Source organism: Oncorhynchus mykiss, chromosome Y (assembly GCF_013265735.2).
Source record: "Oncorhynchus mykiss isolate Arlee chromosome Y, USDA_OmykA_1.1, whole genome shotgun sequence".
NCBI lineage: Eukaryota > Metazoa > Chordata > Actinopteri > Salmoniformes > Salmonidae > Oncorhynchus > Oncorhynchus mykiss.
Window position 1 is genome coordinate 25985215 of NC_048593.1, and position 18441 is coordinate 26003655.

Below are 18441 nucleotides of genomic sequence, written 5' to 3' on the forward strand. Positions count from 1 at the left end.
ATGTGTGTCTGCACCATGTACTCTCACTACTGGTGTCCCCGAGGGCTCTGTTTTTGCAGATATCTCAACTTGGACTTGGATGAACCTCGACAAGATGGAACTGCTCTTCCTTCTGGGGAAGGCTTGCCCCCATCAAATACCTCTCCATCACTGTTGACAACTCCAGTGTCGCCCTCCCAGAGTGCAAAAACCTTGGCATGACCCTGGACAACACCCTTTCCTTCTCTGCAAATTGCAAAGCAGTGACTTGCTTCTGCATGTTCATGCACTACAACATCAGTAGAGTACGACCCTACCTTACATAGGAAGCAGCGCTGGTCCTAACCCAGGCACTTGTCCTCACCCATCTGGACTATTGCAACAAGCTGTTGGCTGGGCTCCCCACTTGAGCCATCAAACCCTTGGAACTTATCCTGAAGGCTACAGCCCGCCGGGGTTTCAACCTTCCCAAGTTCTCTCATCTCACCCTGCTCCCCCCCACACCCCACTGGATTCCAGTCGAAGTTCGCATTCACTACAAGACCATGGTGCTTACCTATGGAACAGCAAGTGGAACTGCCCCTCCTTACCTTCATGCTATGCTCAAAACCTACACTCCAACCCGAGCACTGTTCTGCCACCTCAGGTCTCTTGGCCCACCCACCCCTACGGGAGGGCACCTCCCGCTCAGCCCAGTCTAAGCTGTTCTCTGTACTGGCACCCAAATGATGGAACCAGCTATCCCCTGATGCTTGGACAGCAGAGTCCCTGCCCATCTTTCAAACACATCTGAAACCCAACCTCTTCAGAAAGTATCTTCAATAATTATCCTCCACCCCTCAAATCCCCCCCTACAAAATAAATGATCAGCACTTGCACTTGACCCCCCCCCCCGTTCTAGTTCTGACTCTACTGATAGCTATGTTATTGAGGGGAAATGTATGCCTGTGATATGTGGTTGTCCCACCTATCTTAACTTCTCATGGCTGCAATCCCGTTAACGGGATCGTTATGACAACAGCCAGTGAAAGTGCAGGGCGACAAATTCAAAACAACAGAAATCTCATAATTACAATTCCTCAAAAAATACATGTATCTTATACAGTTTTAAAGGTAATCTTGTTGTTAATCCCACCAGTGTCCAATTTCAAATAAGCTTTACAGCGAAAGCACCACAAACGATTATGTAAGGTCACCACCAACTCACAGAAAAACACAGCCGTTTTTCCAGCCAAAGAGAGGAGTCACAAAAAGCACAAATAGAGATAAAATTAATCAGTAACCTTTTGATGATCTTCATCAGATGTTACACAATACATGTATGTTATTTTTGATAAAGTTCATATTTATATCAAAAAATCTACATTAGCGCGTTAAAAGTTTACATTAGCGCGTTATGTTCACTAGTTCCAAAAACGTCCAGTGATTTTCCATAGCCACATCAATTCAACAGAAATACTCATCATGAATGCAGATGAAAATACAAGTTATACACATGGAATTATAGATATACATCTCCTTAATGCAACCGCTGTGTCATATTTTTTAAAAACTTTACGGAAAAAGCAAACCATGCAATCATCTGAGACGGCGCTCAGAAAATAAATAAAATGATCTGTTATGTTGGAGTCAACAGAAATCAGATTATAAATATTCCCTTACCTGATCTTCATCAGAATGGACTCCCAGGAATCCTAGTTCCACAATCAATGCTTGATTTGTTCGATAATGTAATTTATTTATGTCCAAGTAGCTACTTTTGTTAGGCCTTAGGTATACAAATCCAAACACTCGTGCAGGTCCAGCATAACGTCAGACAAAAACTTCAAAAAGTTATATTACAGGTCTTAGAAACATTTCAAACTAAGTATAGAATCAATCTTTAGAATGTTGTTATCATAAATCTTCAATAAAGTTCCAACCGGAGAATTCCTTTGTCTGTAGAGAAGCCATGGAACGCAGGTGGCTATCATGTGAATTGCGCGTGACCAGCCCTTGGCTCTCTGCCAGACACCTGGCTCATTCAGCTCCCATTCAGCCCCACAACACAGTAGAAGCCTCATTCAAGTTTCTAAAGACGCTTGACATCTAGGGGAAGCCCTAGGAAGTGCAACTTCATCCATATCCCACTGTGAATTAAATTGGGGCTCGGTTGAAAATCGACCAACCTCAGATTTCTCACTTCCTGTTTGGATTTCTTCTCAGGTTTTTGCCTGCCATATGAGTTCTGTTACACTCACAGACATCATTCAAACAGTTTTAGAAACTTCAGAGTGTTTTCTATCCAATATTAATTTCTAATATGCATGTATTAGAAACTGGGACTGAGGAGCAGGCCGTTTACTCTGGGCACTTCTGGGCACCTTTCATCCAAGCTTCTCAATACTGCCCCTGCCGCCATAAGAAGTTTTAAGATGAATGCACTAACTGTATAAGATCATCTGCTAAATGACTTAAATGTAAATGTGAATGTAAATGTGAATGTGATATCATTAATGATCATTCCTTGCATCCATAGCATATTCCAGGGGTAGTCAACTATTACCCTACGAGGTCCAGAGCCTGCTGTTTATCTGTTCTACCTGATAATTGCACCCACCTAGTGTGCCAGGTCTGAATCAGGCCCTGATTAGAGGGGAACAATGGGAAAAAAAGCAGTGGAACTGGCTTCGATGTCCAGAGTTGAGTTTGAGGGATGTAGACTATGGATTTGAGAGTAGTTGCATTTCTCCAACCCCATCCCTTAGCTTTTTACTGAAACTATGGTGGGGAGAACACTTGGTTAAACCAGTTAAATGTAATATATGAACTCCAAAAGCTGTTATCATGAGAAGGCAATAACTACTAATGCTGCATACTCCAAGAAAGGTTCAAATCTCACCTTTCTGGATAAAATAGTTACAAATTGCTGAGGTATAGCCACTTTTGAAGACAAGCTCAAGTACACAGTACAAATCTGATAAAAAAATGAAAAATGTTTTATATGATGCATTTCCTATTGTCACAAACCGGCTCTAATCCCGTAACAAAAAGGGAGACAATGTGGAGATTAAGAATAACAAAATATATTTATTAACTGAGGTAAAGTAAATACAATTAACAATGGTGTGTGTTTAATCAGTAGTCAGTAGTGTAAATGAGTGGTCGCGTGTATACATGTGATAATGAGGGGTGTTGAAAGGTGCCAACGCAAACAAACCAAATAGCCACAAAAATGCCACAACCAAAATCTGTCTGTGTCTGCATGGAGAGAGTCTCCTCAATGAATGGGGAAGAGGTGAATTTATCCTGGGACACACCTGAGCATTTAGTGTAATCAAATTATACAATTACTAACTATAAGATTTAACCTTCCTTATTTCTCCCGAATACATATTTATCTGTTTAGCGTTGGAGAAAATGTGAATATTTTCTAAAGGTCTCCCTTGATCAAAACTTCTGCACCCACACAGAGCTCTAGGTTGGCTTCCCGAAACTCTTCAGGAACACGCCTTTCATCTCATATTAGTCTTGTCCGTCTATGAAGAATAGAATGTGATTTTTCTGGTTTAAAATCTATGAATTATTTTAGATGAATGGCTACAAATCGATCTCTGAATGTTCTACAGTAGTGAAACCACTCTCTCCTGCAGCGCTACGATGTAAGGATTGCATGTGCTTTGTCAGTGGCTATGACATACAGTACCAGTCAAAAGTTTGGAAACACCTACTCATTCTATGTTTTTTTTTACTATGGTCCACATTGTAGAATAATAGTGAAGACATCAAAACTATGAAATAACACATATGGAATCATATAGTAAACAATAAAGTGTTAAACAAATCTAAATACATTTGAGACTTGAGATTCTTCAAAGTACCACCCTTTGCCTTGATGACAGCTTTGCACACTCTTGGCATTCTCCAACGTCATGAGGTAGTCACCTGGAATGCATTTCAATTGACAGGTATGCCTTGTTAAAAATGTATTTGTGGAATTTATTTCCTTCTTAATGCATTTGAGCCAATGAGTTGTGTTGTGACAAGGTAGGGGTGGTATACAGAAGACAGTCCATATTATGGCAAGAACAGCTCAAAAATATCAAAGTCAAATGACCATCAAAATTGTCCATCACTACTTTAATTAAGGCATGAAGGTCAGTCAGACTTCAAGAGCAGTCGCAAAAACCACGAAGCGCTATGAGGAAACTGGCTCTCATGAGGACCGCCACAGGAAAGGAAGACCTTGAGTTGCCCCTGCTGCAGAAGTTAATTAGAGTTATCAGCCTCAGAAATTGCATCCCAAATGAATGCTTCACGGAGTTCAAGTAACAAACACATCTCAACATGAACTGTTCAGAGGAGACTGCGTGAATCAGGCCTTCATGGTCGAATTGCTGCAAAGAAACCACTACTAAAGGACACCAATAATAAGAAGAGACTTGCTTGGGCCAAGAAACATGAGAAATGGACATTAGACAGTGGAAATCTTTTGTTTGGTCTGATGAGTCCAAATGTGAGATTTTTAGTTTCATCCACCGTGTCTATGTGTAACACAGAGTAGGTGATTGGAAGATCTCTGCATGTGTGGTTCCCACCGTGAAGCATGGAGGAGGAGGGGTGGGGGTGCATTGCTGGTGACACTGTCAGTGATTTATTTAGAATTCAAGGCACACTTAAACATCATGGCTACCACAGCATTCTGCAGTGATACGCCATCCCATCTGGTGTGCTCTTAGTGGGACTATCAATTGTTTTCAACAGGACAATGACTCAACACACCCCCAGGTGTAAGGGCTATTTGATCAAGAATGAGAGTGATGGACAGCTCCATTAGATGACCTGGCCTCCACAATTACCCGACCTTAATCCAGTTGAGATGGTTTGGGATGAGTTGGACCGCAGAGTGAAGGAAAATCAGCCAAAAAGTGCTGAGCATATGTGGGAACTCCTTTAAGACTGTTGGAAGAACATTCCAGGGTATTGTGTGTAGATTGATAAGGAAATGCCAAGTGTGCAAATCTGTCATCAAGGTAAAGGTGTGGATATTTTGAAGAATCTCAAATTTAAAATATATTTTGATTGGTTTAACACTTTTTTAGGTTACTACGTGATTCCATATGTGTTATGTCATAGTTTTGATGTCTTCACTAATATTCTACAATGTATGAAATAGAAACAATTTAAGATAAACTCTTGAACGAGTAAGTGTGTCCAAACTTTTTTACTGTAGGGTTCAGCCAGAAGTTGATGGACAGTCGGAATAGTGAATGAAATGGTAGGAGGGACATCTCAGCTTCAGGTGGTTTCATATTTCACATCCTACACCACACAGGCTCAAATATACTACTGTCTGTGGGAACCAGGGCTATCACTCAATGCAAACCATGACGGTCCGACACATCTAAGAGGTTTTTAATGTTTAAATTAAGGATTGCCTCATTAAATAACTTTTAGTGTCATTATATGGTGCAATCCTCTACTGAGTGAATTACTTTTGTGCCATTTATGTCAAGCAAAACTTCTGGAAGTTGAGAACAAAATTCTTAGTGTCTCCTTTGTCTTGGTCACATTAAGGGAGAGGTTGTTATCCTGGCACCACAATGCCAGGTCGATGACATCCACCCTATAGGCTGTCTTATCGTTGATGTCACCAACAGACCTACCACTGTTGTGTCGTCGGCAAACTTAATGATGGTGTTGGAATTGTGCTTGGCGGGGACTGAGGGGACTGAACATGCACCCATGAGGGGCCCCCGTGTTGAGGATCAGCGGAGCAGATGTGTTGTTACCTACCCTAAATACCTGGGGGCGGGTTGTCCGGAAGTTGCAGAGGGAGGTGTTTAGTCCCAGGGTCAGCAGCTTAGTGATGAGCTTTGAGGGCGCTATGGTGTTGAAAGCTAAGCTGAAGTCAAGAAATAGCATTCTCACGTAGGTATTCCTTTAGCCGAGGTGGGAAAGGGCAGTGTGGACTGCAATAGAGATTGCATCATCTGTGAATCTGTTAGGGCAATATGCAAATATTAGTGGGTGTAAGGTTTCTGGGATAATGGTGTTGATATGAGCCATGACCAGCCTTCCAAAGCACTTCATGGCTACAGGCATGAGTGCAACAGGTTGGTAGTAATTTAGGCAGGCTACCTTAGTGTTCTTGGGCACAGGGACTATAGTGGTCTGCTTGACACATGTTGGTATTACAGACTCAGTCAGGGACAAGTGGAAAATGACAGTGAAAACACTTGACAGTTGGTCAACGCATGCTCAGAGTACACGTCCTGGTAATCCATCTGGCCCTGCGGCCTTGTGAATGCTGACCTGTTGAAAGATCTTACTCACATCGGCTACGGACAGCGTGATCACACAGTCCGGAACAGCTGGTGCTCTCATGTATGCTTCAATGTTGCATGCCTCGAAGAGTGCATAGAAGTCATTTAGCACACCTGGCAGACTCGTGTTACTGGGCAGCTGTGCTTCCCTTTGAAGTCCGTAATATTTTGCAAGCCCTGTCACATCCGACGAGCATCTGAGCCGGTGTAGTAGGATTCAAACATAGTCCTGTATTGACGCTTTGCCTGTTTGATGGTTTGTCGTTAGGCATAGCGGATTTCTTATAAGCAGAGTACCACTCCTTGAAAGCTCAGCTCTACCCTTTAGCTCAGTGCGGATGTTGTCTGTCATTCATGGCTTCTGGTTGGGGTATGTACGTACGGTCACTGTGGGGACGACATCATCAATGCAATTATTGATTATTGATGAAGGCATTGACTGATGTGGTGTACTCCTCAATGCCATCGGAAGAATCCCGTAACAAATTCCAGTCTGTGCTAGCAAAACAGTCCTGTAGCTTAGTATCTGCATTATCTGACCACTTCCGTATTGAGCGAGTCAGTGATACTTCCTGCTTTAGTTTTTGTTAGTAAGCAGTAATCACAAGAATAGAGTTATGGTCAGATTTGCCAAATGGAGGGCATCGGAAGAGCTTTGTACGTGTCACTGTGTTTGGAGTAAAGGTGGTCTAGAGTATTATTTCCTCTGGTTGCACATGTAACATCCTGGTAGAAATGAGACAAAACAGATTTAGATTTCCCTGCACTAAAGTCCCTGGCCACTAAGAGTGCCGCCTCTGGATGAGCATTTTCTTCTTTGCTTATGGCCTTATACAGCCTGTTGAGTGTGGTCTTAGTACCAGCATTGGTTTGTGTGTTAAATAGACAGCTATGAAAAATATAGATGAAAACACTCTTGGTAAATAGTGTGGTCTGCAGCTTATCATGAGATACTCTACCTCAGGCGAGCATAACCTTGAGACTTCATTAATATTAGATTTTGTGCACCAGCTGTTATTGACAAATAGACACCGCCACCCATTGTCTTACCGGAATCAGCTGTTAGATCTTGCCGATGCACGGAAAACCTAAACAGCTGTATGTTTTCCATGTCGTCGTTCAGCCATGACTCTGTGAAAAATAAGATATTACAGTTTTTAATGTCTCGTTGGTAGGACAGTCTTGATCAGAGCTTATCCAGTTTATTATCCAATGATTGCACGTTGGCTAATAGGACTGATGGTAAAGGCAGGTTACCCACTTGCCATCGGATTCTTACACGGCAACCTGACCTACGACCCGTATATCTCCATCTCGTCTTCATACAAATGACAGAAATTTGTGCCTTGTCCGGTGTCTGAAGTAAATCCCTAGAGTCCGACTTTTTAAAGAAAAAATCTTTGTCCGGTACGAGGTGAGTTATCGCTGTTCTGATATCCAGAAGCTCTTTTTGGTCATAAGAGATGATGGCAGAAACATTATGTACAAAATATGTTACAAAAAACACACACACACAATAGCACAATTGGTTAGGAGCCCGTAAAACGGCAACCATCTCCTCTGGCCCCATAGTCATATAATTTTTTTTTACAAGTAATTTTTTATCGATCATTTTGTTATTGGCTGAACATAACTGCAAACTATTAACTACATGTCACATGATATTGTGTTCTCATATGGATATGGCTAATTCAATTACAAACAGTGGCCCTACAACTTGATCAAACACTTGTTACTGTACGTCATACTTCTCAGATACTTGGATGAAAGAATGTAGCTCGGTCTTGTCAGAAAAGTAAGTTGGCAAGACAGGAACACGTTTCATTTCAAAATCCTTGGTCTTGTAAGCTTTCATGTTCAGAAGAGCTAGTTCCCACTCTTGTTTTGGTGACAAGTGATTAATCATTATTTTTCATTTTACCAGGAGACTGTGCAGCTATGCTGTCTGCTGTCTCCATTATTCAGGTGTGAAAGACTGTCTGAGAAGATATATTTACTTTGATGGAAACTGGTCTTTGCACTATTTGGTCATCAGACTTTTCACATTTCAATTGATACCAAAGCCATAATATTTTTGAATAGTTATGCACAGTTGAAATAACAGTAGCAAAGAAATTATACTGAACTAAAAAATAGAAACGCAACATGCAAAAATGTCAAAGATTTTACTTAGTTACAGTTCGTACAAGGATATTTGTAAATTTAAATAAGTTCATTAGGGCCTTAATCTATGGATTTAGCATGACTGGGCAGGGGTGCAGTCATGGGTGGACCTTGGAGGGCAATCAGAAATATTTTTTACCCACAAAAGAGCTTTATTACAGAAAGAAATACTCCTCAACAGGCGAAGAAGCCTGTTGTGGAGGTCCTGGGCTGGCGTGGTTACACGTGGTCTGCGGTTCTGCCAAATTCTCTAAAAGGATGTTGGAGGCAGCTTGTGGTAGATAAAGGAACATTCAATTATTTGGCAACAGCTCTGGTGGACATTCATGAAGTCAGCATGCCAATTGCATACTCCCCCATCTGTGTCATTGTGTTGTGTGACAGAACTGCACATTTTAAAGTGGCATTTTATTGTCCCCAGCGCAAGGTACACCTGTGTAATGATCATGCTGTTTCATCAGTTTCTTGATATGCCTCACCTGTCAGGTGGATGGATTATCTTGGCAAAGGAGAAATGCTCACTAACAGGGATGTGAACAAATATGTGCTCAACATTTGAGAAAAATAATATTTTTGTGCGTGTGGAACATTTCTGGAATTTTTTATTTCAGGGCAAACACTTTACATGTTGCATTTATATTTTTGTTCAGTGTATTTAAAAAATGTTAACTTTCAATTCAAATGTCAATGAACATGAACCCAAAAATGTACCTTGATCATTTTTTCATGACAGTATATTTCCAAATGTGGTTTCATGTACGTTTTTATATTTCCATATGTGGTTTCATGTAAGTCCATTAATCATGTAAGTTGACAGGTGTGCTGTATCAAATCTGTATATTAATCCTGTGGAGAGAGCAGTAGTCATTTCCCAAGGGATCTTGGGAAAAAACAGAATGCTCCCATTCATTAAGGGCTATATTCAGTCGAATCCGATTGCCTGGTTCTCTTGATCAGTCAAAAATAACATTCCTCCAGAGAAGGGTAGGCATGTGTACATTAATATACAGCTGATCTTGTTCTTATTTTACACTCTAGGGCAGGGATCATCAACTAGATTCAGCAGCGCGACAATTTTTGGTCACGGGGCAGAGGGCTGGAACATAATTACAAATCATTTGTAGTCCGCAAGAAGCCCAAACAGATATAATATTTGACTTAAACATAATAATTTCAAACCTTGCTTACGGTTGTGTACAATCGCATATATTTCTATTTTATGCGTGGGAATATTTTGGAACAGATTTCCAAAATTAATACCACTTGGAGCTGATTTTTAGTCTTTTGTCCCAAAAATGTATTCAAAATAAACAGTAAAATAACAATAAAAATATTTTGCTCTGAAAACTTAAAATCACATGTGATAGCTGCCAGTTGGGGATCCCTGCACTAGGGTATACTGGAGATTACTGTAGAATTGCTGAGTACTGAGTGATTGAATAAGTTGCACTGTAGTGTACAGCTCCTGTCGTCAGGCCCATAAATCACAATATTCCAGGTCGGGATTTAAGAGTCGAGACGATTCAGAAAACCATTTTGATTTCCACTGTGACAGATAAATCAATATGTGTGCGCTCATACTTATTATGTAAAAGGTCATGGGATGCAGACTCAAATTTTCTATGTCTTAGCATCGTTCCTCCTCCCAATACAGGGTGAGTTTGGGATGGAACAGCACTACCCCACTGAAACATGCTTTACCCCAGTGCTGCTGCCAGCCTTTTGAAGAAGCAGAAGTTTACCAAGACAATTGTACAAGAAAATAAACCCCTGAACAACATCCGCTGACACGGCACTCTTTGATTCTTCTCTTCTGAGTCATGTTTAGACTCAGTCACAGCCAGCTTCAGAGCTTGGCAAGGAGGAGGCCTTTGATGATTTGAACAGGGAAATGTGACACTCTCTTAATACCTGAGAACTTGAAAGTCTGATTTTGGCTGGATGGATGGATAGGTGAGTTCATTCATACATAAATGATTGGTTGACTGTCAAAGGAAAAGTAGAAACACATTAGGAATACACTGTGAATTGTGTTAGCCTATATAATGTATATAAACAGAGCAGTTTTATATAAAAAGAAGGACAATGGAAGGGCTACTATAAAAGTGTTAATTAAGTAATGTTGTTGAAATTATAAGTAAATGCTATCCCTACCATATAGTCTAGTTGTAGTTCTTAGCTATGTTATTTCTTTGCCTTATCATTTATATAATCTTATGAGTAAGGCTGTCACTCAAACAGGAAATGCCTGAGAAGTAGCAAGGCCATTGGGGTATTGAGTTTGGAAAAACTATGTGGCAGAATGTTATAGGAATGTACAGTATTTTACCCTGCTGACGATGGATAACTCTTTCACAGATAGAGGGCGGTCTTTATGAATACAAGGTTCATCTTGAGAATGTTGGTGAAACAGGGTCAGACACGACAAATGGCTTGAGGCTCAGTTCTGAACATGTTTTACACTGGAAGCAGACAAACAGAGAAGAGAGATAGTTTGGCCAGATGTTGGCTGTTGGGCATTGGGGAGACTACATATTCTGGTTGCCTCAGGAGAGTGTCTAATCAAGGCTAAGTCATCTTGATTAAATTAGTTGTGTACTAAATGAGGTTATGCATACTGGGAGTCGGTGATTAGGTTTTATAAACCACACCATCAATTCTTTCAGAGTGACTTTTTGATTTCCTCCTTTTTTTATTGCTCTTCTGTGTGGAAGGATCAACGTGGAGTGTTCATTTGCTCTCTGTCTTTTCATTCGTCCACTCTTTTTCTATGCAGAATTCTATTAGCATCTTCCACGGCTGAGATCGTTCTAAGGTTCTCTCCATCTCCCTATCTGTTTTTCCTTCCATCGCTCTCTTTCTCTCTCTTCAACAATGATCTGAAGATAAGATTACAGAGCTCATCAACACACTGCAAGATATAATTAATTGCAGTTCCATTTACATGCAGATTTGTGTATGAGCCTTCAAATCACCAACAAGGATGAATTTCATATTTCAATTTAAACACATACTTAAAAATACCCTAAACCGTTTACAAAATGCTGTGATCAGAGATGTTGAATTTCTAAGTGTGAGAAAAATAGTTCTGTGACGACATAATGGATTATGTAGATGAGAGGTCCTCTTTGAGATTCAGAGGGCAAACCTCTCCTGTCTTTTTCTGCTCATATCAAGCCGCTGAATACAACCTGCCACCCACACCTCTCCTCTCCCAGAAGTGTCTGAACATTAGAACGTCAGTACAATAGAGCTCAGTCAGTCAGTCAGGGGCACCTTCAGACCTCACAGGATGGGCGGTCTGAACACCCTGGAACTAGAAACCTGCATGGTGTGACACTGCTTTACTGCATGGATGGTATTCTACCTACGCTAGAGTGCTTGTCAATGGGCTATAGTGTCAGTTATCACTTCAATATGTGTAATCCTATATGTGTAACCAATATGGAGTGGCAGGTAGCCTAGCGGTTAGAGCGTTGGACTAGTAACTGAAAGGTTGCAAGATCGAATCCCTGAGCTGACGAGGTACAAATCTGTCGTTCTGCCCCTGAACTGTTCCTAGGCTGTCATTGAAAATAAGAATTTGTTCTTAACTGACTTGCCTGGTTAAATAAAGGTTAAAAAAAAACTACAAATTCAAGGTTTGAGTTTCCATGGGTTTTAGTCACCCACATCCCAGGTTAGTCTCTCACTGCTCCCTGCTGTTTAAATCTCCTGGTAGGTGCAGCATTAACACAGACTGTGAACACAAAGGGCACAGCCTCCTACATTATCTCCCTCTCACAGCGCGGGGACATGGCACATTAATCACAGGCAAAGCTACCTACACAACACACACATGCACACACACACCACTAGGGTCAAAGAAGATGCTCTTCAATAACAAGAATGGCTGAAAGATTTTGTCTTCCTCTCTTTTCTCCTCAATGAACTCCAATCACAACATAATCAGTCTTTCTGAAGCCAAAATGTACAGTATAGAATAAAAGTACTGCCATCAAATGCCCTTAGGATAATTTCAGTCTAATGCAAGGTAGCTCATTGAAATATAGAAATTAAATGTATTGCTTAAAGTGGCTGTGCCTGATTCAGTCGAACACTGCCTTCCCAGGCCTTTGTACCCATCTGAATGTGTATTTGATTCCCAATGACTTATGATATTGACCTTTTTGTCTGTAGATTGTAACTGAAGATTAGCTAATGAATACTTGTTAAATATCCCTAATCTTCCATGACGGGATAATTAACGATGTAATTAAATACAGAGGGTGCAGAATCATCAGAAAATCCACCTATGTCTGTCTTTCTCTGTCTGTTTTCTGAATGCATTTTAATTCAATTTTACACAATGACCATAACATTTACATGAATTAATATAATATGAATGATATCGCAAGAAAGCATAATGATTATATGGTCATTCATGAAAATGCTGGGCCAGAAATTGTTTTCATGTTAAACTTTTCAATACCTCATCAATACTTATGTCACACTTAGCACTCTAAGGGGTCTCACAGAATGTCACATTGAGAAAATACTTATATAATAGATAACATGGCTCATGGATAAGCTCATCTTTGTTGGAATGGCATCTGTGGATATGTTTTTGGCATAGCATCTTACACCATTTTTTTTTGCACACAGTATGACAGTTACTCAAGAGTGATTTATGGAGCTATTATATAATGTCAATTAATATGTGATTTTTTTTCGTGAAGTATGTACTGTATTGTACATACAAAACTAAAGCTAAATATTTTTTGTGAGGTGGTGCAGTCTGGTAACAGAAAAACCAAAGAATGAGAATATCATGTTGCATTCAACATTTGAATGACATTGTTTCGAATGACATTATTACTAATATTATGTAGTATTATGTATGCAGTCTGCATAATCCATGACCATTCTGCAGCTTAACTGCAGTTTGAAACACACTTTCTATGTGTGAGTGTTTTCATGTACTGTTAAAAATCACTTAACAGTACATAAACACTGTGGTTGCAGTCACAATAGATGCATGCAATAGATTCCTTTTCCCGGCCCATATTCTCTTAAACACAATGTAATCATACAGTTACACCACTGACTTTACGTAAAGTTATGAGGAATGAGCTTCTGATGAAGACCTTGCCTGGGGCGGCACTGTGGATTTATATCCTGCTCTGTGGAACCACTCTCTCCCCAGCCAACCTACTGGAAGGGAAGGAATGAGAAGGGGGAAGGGGGGGGGGGGGAACAAGTGGGAGAAAGGACAAATTCACTTGATTTTAATAAGGTGTTGTCACAGCAGATAGCCAGGACCTATATCAGCTATGCAGGGACTTTGGGAGCTCTGCCAGCCAGGCTGAATACAGCTCTGTTTGACTGTGGCTCCTGTGTGGGTGCCATGGGCCCCAAATAAAGGTCTCCCACCGGCACCAACTGTTTAATCTCTAGCCTGTCCTTTGGCACTGCCATTCTTTAATATTAACCCAGCTCTACATAGCTCACTCCCCAATCCCTCCTACTAAACATTGCCTGTTGGAGCTCCCTGGTGAAATTAGTGTATAAATCTGCTCTATTAGAACCAGGGACCTAAGAGATTGGTCCTGGTCGCTACATGGCCTCTATGGTTATTCTGAAAGACCAGGAAGAGGAGGAATGTATCACTTGCCAATGCATCTAATTGTCACTGAGAGAAAATATGCATAGGAAAGACAGAATACACAAGTATTATTTCCATATAATAACACAAGATACTGGGACAGTGAACACTGTACAGTACTGTGTTCCTCTAAACAATAATCATACTACCACCACTAATCCATCCACTTCTCAAGCAGTACTAGAATTAGTCAGTTCTTATAAATTATTATGGTCTCTTATTACTCAGTAAACACCAAGTCAGCCCTTCTTCATAGAGTGAATCAGTCTCTGCTATGTTAATAATATCATTGCCATTATTTCTCCCCTAGGTAGCCAACACACAATAAATTGCTTAACTGCAGCTAGAAACTGCTCGATTAATATTTATTGAAGTGATCACACAGACTATTTGCTGGCATAGTAATATTTCCATTACACGGATTTGGCTTATTTGAATGCATATTTCAAACTCATGGTCCTATCATGCATATGACGTTCTAACTGTGCATTATGACCACATAACATGCATTTTACCTTGCTCTAGGTAAACGGTTACAAGATCATCTTTTTAGGCAAGATATGTAGCTCTACTTGTATAAAGGTGACACATTAGATTACAACAGAAAATGATTTTGTCACACAGGGGAATTGGGACCTTCTCTTTGACCTCTAAAATCTAGGGCATTGTTGAAATGTCAACTTAATTCAAATAAACAACCAAAGTAAAAAATATATAAGCGATCACTGCTTTAAGGCTGCTTAGGCCTTAAATGCTCATCCATCTCCTAAATGCTCATCCCCATAACTAATCCATTTTGTTATCCCTGTGTGTGTCATCTCCCCCCTCACCTTCCAACCAGAACTCTCACCAACCACAGGAGTAGGCTACAGCTTTACTTAAACACTGTTAATGATGAGAGTGAGAGAGGAGGGACGGACTCATTCACTACACTGGGAACAGATGCTCTCACCAAACCCCACCAGCTAGCCCTATAGTTGGACCACACAACGCTCTCTCTCTCACTCTCGCACACACACACACACACACACACACACACACACACACACACACACACACACACACACACACACACACACACACACACACACACACACACACACACACACACACACAGATAATACACTCAGCTACAGTAGCTCTTGTACCAACGCAAGTACACATATCTTGAGAGTACAGTCAGCTCGCCTGGTCCCAAACAATACTGTCTACCCAGATGCAAATATTCTCTTACATATTTGTACAAATGCAGTTTAAGGATATTATGTTGTTAGCTTTTAGCATCAGGAGCAGCAGCTGGAGTGTTCTTAGTAAGCAGTGTGTTTCTCGCATCATAAATTGTCTGTGTTAGTGTCTAAGCATTCATTTATGGCTAATGTTGTCAGCAGGGCTGAGGCCTGGTGCTAGCCCCTGCCATCAATCTGATTGCCCACAGGGAATGGCCAAGTTGCGTATTGTCACAAGTCCGATACATTATTTATTGTGTGGGATTAAAACGTGATGAGTATTAATAAACCAGAGGGCATAATCATGTCAACGTCGATCATTTTTCTCTTTCCTCTAGCCAGACAGACACAGAGCACAGGGAAAGGCCTACCATTTTTAATGTCCATACAACCAGACGGCTGCATTCTGCAGGACCTGCTGGTCCCAGCAGAGATCATTGTGGCACGGTCAGAATTTGTCATGCTGTAGTTGGGAGCAGACGGTCAGACAGAGAACTTTAAGAACTAAAAAATATATGTTGCCCCTCAGATTATTTGGAAACGGGCGTCTTTATGCCTTGTATGCATTTGCCTACCTATTGTATTAAAAGCACACCTTTGTGGCATTATTCACAAATTCTCAGAATTCAGAAGTGAAGTAGCTTACCTCTCCTCTCTTAGTTGGGCTTGCGAGATCAAGTGTGCCTAGTTTACAGTGCCTTCAGAAAGTATTCAGACCCCTTGACATTTTCCACATTTTGTTGTGTTACAAAGTGGGATTCAAAATAATTTAAATGTCATTTTTTGTCATTGAGCTACAAAAAAATACTCTGTATTGTGTTACAAATGTTAGAATTTATGAAAATAAAACACTAATATATAATGTTTAAGTAAGTATTCAACCCCTTGAGTCAATACAGGTGTCACGTGTGCTCCCTCTCCGGCCTCTAGGTCACCAGGCTGCTCGTTAGGGCGCACACCTGTCACCAGCGTTACGCGCATAATGACACTCACCTGGACTCCATCACCTTCTTGATTACCTGCCCTTTATATGTCACTCCCTTTGGTTTCTTCCCCACTCGTCATTGTTGCTGTTTCATGTAGGTGCTCTGTTTGTGTTTATTGTTTTGTTCATTTATTTATAAAATGTATTCACTCCCTGAACTTGCTTCCCGACTGTCAGCGTATATCGTTACAACATGTTAGAATAGCCTTTGGCAGCGATTACAGCTGTCTCTTTCTAAGTAAGTCTGTAAGAGCATTGCACACCAGGATTGTGCAATATTTACACATTATTATTCAAGCTCTGTCAAGATGGTTGTTGATCATTGCTAGACAGCCATTTTCAAGTCTTGCCATAGATTAAGTCAATTTAAGTCAAAACTGTAACTAGCCCACTCAGGAATATTCAATGTCATCTTGGTAAGCAACTCCAGTGTATATTTGGCCTTTTGTTTGAGGTTATTGTCCTCCTTATAGTTGCATTTGTCTCCCAGTGTCTGTTGGAAAGCAGACTGAACAAGGTTTTCACCTAAGAGTTTGCATGTGCTTAGCTCTAATCCATTTATTTTATCCTGAAAAACTTAATTGTCCTTGATGACAAGCATACCAATAACATGATGCAGACACCATCACACTTGAAAATATGAAGAGTGGTAGTCAGTGATGTTTTGACTTGGATTTGCCCAAACATAACACTTTGTATTTAGGACATGAAGTGTACTTCTTTGCCACCTTTTTTTATTGCAAACAGGATGCGTGTTTTGGAATATTTTTACTCTGTACAAGCTTCCTTCTCACTCTGTCAATTTGGGTTAGTGTTGTGGAGTAACTACAATGTTCTTGATCCATCCTAAGTTTTCTCCTATTACAGCCATTAAACTGTGTCATTTTTAAAGTCACCATTAGCCTCATGGTGAAATCCCTGAGCAGTTTCCTTCCTCTCTATAGGCTAGGTAATTGCGTGAGTTAGGAAGGACGTCTGTATGTTTGTAGTGACGGGGTGTATTTAAACACCATCCAAAATGTAATTAATAACTTCACCATTCTCAAAGGGATATTCAATGTCTGCTTTTTTACCCATCTACCAATAGGTGCTCTTTGTGAGGCATTGTAAAACCTCCCTGGTCTTTGTGGTTGAATCTTTGCTTGAAACGCACTGCTCAACTGAGGAACATTACAGATAATTGAATGCATGAACTACAGAGATGAGGAAGTAATTCAAAAAATATGTTTAACACATTACACACAGTGAGTCCATGCAACTTGTTTTGCAAATATTTACTCCTGATGCTTGAATACTTATTGACTCAAGATATTTCAACTTTTCATTTTTAATTCATTTGTAAAATAAATAAAACATTTAAAAAACATAATTCCACTTTCACATTATGGGGAATTGTGTATAGGCCAGTGAGAAATCTCTATTTACTCCATTGTAATTTCAGGATTTCACATAACACAGTGTGGAACAAGTCAAGGGGTGTGAATAGGACTGTGGAGGTCACACAATTTCACCAGCAGTGATTGTCAAGCAAATAAATATCAGTTTCAAGACAATTTTCATTAACATAAACACATTTAGCATCTCCTGGCGTCCACACTGATGCAGACCTTTGGAACATCTACATTTTAAAAAGTCTAATAAATCCATGTAATATTTTATTTTATTTCTTTTTTATTTCACCTTTATTTAACCAGGTAGGCTAGTTGAGAACACGTTCTCATTTGCAACTGCGACCTGGCCAAGATAAAGCATAGCAGTGTGAACAGACAACACAAAGTTACACATGGAGTAAGTAAACAATTGACAAGTCAATAACACAGTAGAGAGAGAGAGAAAAAAAGGGGAGTCTATATACATTGTGTGCAAAAGGCATGAGGAGGTAGGCGAATAATTACAATTTTGCAGATTAATAACACTGGAGTGATAAATGATTAGATGGTCATGTACAGGTAGAGATATTGGTGTGCAAAAGAGCAGAAAAGTAAATAAATAAAAACAGTATGGGGATGAGGTAGGTAAAAATGGGTGGGCTATTTACCGATAGACTATGTACAGCTGCAGCGATCGGTTAACTGCTCAGATAGCAGATGTTTGAAGTTGGTGAGGGAGATAAAAGTCCCAATTCGTTCCAGTCACAGG